Below are 5,059 nucleotides of genomic sequence, written 5' to 3'. Positions count from 1 at the left end.
TGAAGATCTTTCTAAATTTTCAGTATTGATTCATACAATTTACCTAATTTCTCATCCTGTTGTTTAGTGCAGTTGCTCTGGCTGCTAGCAAGATAACATATTCAACCCAAATGCCCATCAACAATAGACTGGATAAAGAAAATGTGGTACCTATACACCATGGAATACTATGCAGCTGTAAAAAAGAATAAGTTCATGTCCTTTGCAGGGACATGACTGAAGCTGGAAGCCATTATCATCAGCAAACTAATGCAGAAACAGAAAACCAAACACCGCATGGTCTCACTCATAAGTGGGAGCTGAACAATGAAAATACACAGGCACAGGAAGGAGAACAACACACACTAGAGCCTGTCAGGAGGTGAGGTTGAGGGAGGGAGAGCATTAGGAGAAATAGCTAATGCATGCTGGGCTTAATACCTAGGTGATGGGTTGATAGGTGCAGCAAACCACCATGGCACACGTTTATCTATGTAACAAACCTGCACCTCCTGTACAAGTACCCCAGAAAAAAAGAAAATAAAACCCAAAACAACAAAAAATATAGTCTACGGAGTCAGGCAGCTAGTTTCGTGTTTCTGGGTTCAATTTGATTCACTTATCTACTAACTGTAACCACAAGAGCCCGTTCTTCAGATTATCTGTGGAAGTTCCCATCTCTCTGATTGTGCTAAACCTCCCCATCCCTCTTTCAAGTTTGAGCTTAGGCATCAGTTCCACCAGAAATTCATCTGTAATTATTTTATTTAAGTTTTTTACAATAACATTTATAATTCTTCAAGGTGAGGTTTATTTTTCCTCTTACTACTCACATAATAGCTTCTAATTATTCTTGTTAAAGCACAATACTAGATTGTCAAATTATGTTGACAAATTTTATTTTGAACATTGCTGTGTTCCCAGAAACAAGCTTATTTCCAGAAGCATAGTAAGTGCTCTTGAAAAATTTGTGAAAATAAGAAAAGAATGAATGTCATATTTGTCTTGTATACCAAAAACAAAGTATCTTTTAAAAGGTTTAGTAGGCCTTTAGAATGAACTTTAATATTTTTTATATGAGTCTAGTAGTAAAAATCCACTGATTTTTGAGGCTGCCTTTAATATTACACAGATTTGACTCAAACTCTCTGTAATGCTTTCCTGTGGAGTGATGTGAGAGGAAATGTATTTCCTGTGTTTTTCACACCGTCTCTGGAAACAGACTGTGGGTGCTCTCAACCCACTTGTCCCTTTTAACTTCAGTTTCCTCAGTAATACCTAGTTATAGAATTATTGTGAGAATTGATTTGAGGTAATCCATGCCAAATGCCTGGCAGATAGTAAGTTAGTTACTACTCCTACCTCTTTCTTCTTTGGTTTCTTTTTCCTATTTTTCCTCCTCTTTTTGCTCCAAAACTTGTTTTAATTCTTATGCTAATGTATGACACCACTAATCAATGGTCACTGTGCCTACTCTGCTTTCGCTCATACATTCTTTATGAAGTTTGTGAATTTTGATGCCTCTAATAACCATTCAATGTTCTGCTAATGAAATGTTAAGGGCAGGGTGCAGGGACTGGAAAATTTAGGACGTGACACAATAGGTATTTCATATTTCTTTCTCAACGATAATTAATTAGTTAACTAATTATATGGGTATCTATTTCCTTTTGTAAATAAGGAGCCTATTTTGTAAATAAAGAGTTCTATTTTTTTTCCATTCCAAGGTAGAAAAAATCTTCCATGAGAAAATTAATTGGTTTGATACATCATGGTTTCACTTATTTCCAACAAACTACACCCCGCAAGAAACTTAGAGGTATATTTTCCTTAGGTTGGTGAATTGAGGCATGCTGTTTTTATTAATATGATAACAAATGACAGCGTTAGATTACTATAGACAGGAAAATAGAGATGCTTTACGGGCATATCTATAGGAAAAGATCATTAGTCCAAGTTCAGGGGAGAAATAATTAGCTGTTAATTAGTAGCCTTTTAGGTAGAATCACATAGGAATGGAGCTTTCTGAACCAAATTGAGAAACTTCTTAAGCTCTCAGTGCTTACCTGTAGCGTTTTGCCTCAAAGCAATGTCCAAAATAGCAAAAGTCTCCTCTCTTTCTAATAACTAATAGTTATTTTCTGTGACACCCAAATATTAAATAAATGTTTTGGTAAACCAATTTAATTTAGGTGTGTTTTCAATTTAGTGTACTTCAGAGAATATTTGCATTGTAATTATCTGAGTGATATTAATGAAAGCATTGCAGGTAATTTGGCACTCTAATGAAGGATGTTGTAGTTATATCCTGATTTAAGATGTGTATGGATTGTTGAGAGTGACATTGCGGAGCAGTTCACTTCCGTTTGCCCTTCAAATTATCCTGTTGCTGTGAGCACTCATGAATTCATTTAACACATATTTCCTGAGCACCTGTGATATGACTGGTACTACTGTAGATACTGAGGATAAACAGTGAACAGAAGCTCACCTGTCTCTTACTCATGCTTGTAATAAATATTTCCATTAGTCCAATCTCTTCACATTTAATTTTTGTAGAACAAAATGACATCAGAAATGACTATTTTCTTTTCTAGAGATACCCATATTAATTTACTGTCATCTCTGATTTTTAAACAGATAAGTATGACATTTTACAGAGACCAAGGAAATTGAATGTTGGAAAAAGAAAGAAACTGAAGTTACCAAACAAAAACATACTTACTCTTATGGAAAGTAATCATGACTTTAGTTGATGGTGTAATCCTGGTAGGCCCAAAGATACAATTGAAAATATAAGTGGAATCAAATGTGTGCACAAATGCCTCTCTCATGAAGACATACACATCCACAGATAATTTTTTTGCAGTAGTTGGTGCTCTCTGAGTTAACAGCAGACTCTCCTTAAAGATACCATTCCACTTGAAGCCTGGGAAACAATTTCTTTTATCTCTAAGCTGAAATAAACGGACATGTATTTTAAATGTCTGAGAAATGTGAGGTGATTATCAGATTTAAAAGAGATGATTTCTGATACCTGTGGGCAAGTATAGATTTTTACCTGTGACTAAAGATGACTGCTTTATTATGTTAGTCTCTTAGCTTCATCTCTGAAGACAAAGAGTCCTTTGTGACCAAATTCAAACATAACTGACGAACCTAACATTCACTGAATTTTGGCAAAACACCTAACAAAGGTAGCAGTGGGAACAGTGTCCTTGGAGACAGTAAGATGCGTCGATTTGATTAGACACATTCCAAATGCAAAACAATAGTTGCCTGATGAAAAGACATTTCTGGCTATTCTTCAAACCATAGATAACAAAGTGTTAATAAAAGATAACAAAATCACTTTATGCCTATATTTTTAGTGAAAAAAAGTAAATATACTTGAAAGAAGTGAATTTCTAAGTGAAAAATGTTAAAAATATAAAGTTGCATTATGTTTGTGCATTGTATTCTTTTTATGTAAAAAGTATATTGTAATTGTAATAAAATAATATATTAAAATTCCCCAATAATTATTTTATAAAAACGTCATCTATTTCCTTAGTATAAATCATCAAGTGTGGAATTTCTGAGGCAAAGTTCACTTACATTTTAGAATTTCAATGTATTACCACATTTTGCTTCCAATGTATAATACCACGTTATACTCACACGATTATATAGGTCTCTAGTGCATCATTTTTAAGTTAGTAGGATGTGAAGGAACTTCACCCTATTCCTTGCTTGAGTTCTGGGTCAACTAGAGACAGAAAGTAGGCAAGCGAATGGGTCATTAAAATATTAGTTTTATTATGGAGATAGTGAAAACATGCTTTTGAACATCTAAATGAGAAATCCATAAATTAATAATATCTACTGGATTGGCAGTGCTGGAAATCCAAATCTATTCCACAACCTAGGACAAAATGTTTTACCATCTGCAGAAGGACAATATAAAAGGGGCAAGGAAATAAAAAACCTGTATTCTTGTTAAAAACTCACTTGGAACCAATCCAAATGCCCATCAGTGATAGACTGGATAAAGAAAATGTGGCACATACATACCATGGAATACTATGCAGCCATAAAAAAGGATGAGTTCATGTCCTTTGCAGGGACATGGATGAAGCTGAAAACCATCATTCTCAACAAACTAACGCAGAAACAGAAAACCAGACACCACATGTTCTCACTCATAAGCGGGACTTGAACAATGGGAACACGTAGATGCAGGAAGGGAAACATCACACACTGGGGCCTGTTAAGGGGTGGAGGGCAAGGGGAAGGGGGAGCATTAGGACAAATACCTAATGCATGTGGGACTTAAAATCTAGGTGATGGGTTGATAGGTGTAGCACACCACCATGGCACATGTATACCTGTGTAACAAACCTGCATATTCTGCACATGTATCCCAGAACTTAAAGTAAAAACAACAACAAAAAACTCACTTGTCAGGTATGCTGCTTATCAACACCAGGGGAAAAAATACAAAGGAGGGAAGCCAGGAGAATTGCACAAATTAATTGAGAAAAACTTTCCAAATCTTAGAAATAAAGCAGGAGAATGACATCCTATTTTTACAATGCTATTATTATGATTTTTTATTATACTTTAAGTTCTAGGGTACATGTGCACAACATGCAGGTTTTCTACATATGTATACATGTGCCATGTTGGTGTGCAGCACCCATTAACTCATCATTTACATTAGGTATATATCCTAATGTTATCCCTCCCTCCTCCCCCAACCCCATGACAGGCTGTGGTGTGTGATGTTCCCCTTCCTGTGTCCAGGTGTTCTCATTGTTCAATTCCCACCTATGAGTGAGAGCATGTGGTGTTTGGTTTTTTGTCCTTGTGACAGTTTGTTGAGAATGATGGTTTCCAGCTTCATCCATGTCTCTACAAAGCACATGAACTCATCCTTTACTAAGGCTGCATAGTATTCCACGGTGTATATGTGCCACATTTTCTTTTTTTTTTAATTAATTAATTTATTTTTTTATTATTATTATACTTTAAGTTCTAGGGTACATGTGCATAACGTGCAGGTTTGTTACATATGTATACTTGTGCCATGTTGCTGTGC

The sequence above is a fragment of the Mandrillus leucophaeus genome, unplaced genomic scaffold (genome assembly GCF_000951045.1).
Source record: "Mandrillus leucophaeus isolate KB7577 unplaced genomic scaffold, Mleu.le_1.0 Scaffold927, whole genome shotgun sequence".
NCBI lineage: Eukaryota > Metazoa > Chordata > Mammalia > Primates > Cercopithecidae > Mandrillus > Mandrillus leucophaeus.
This window is presented reverse-complemented; position numbering follows the sequence as displayed.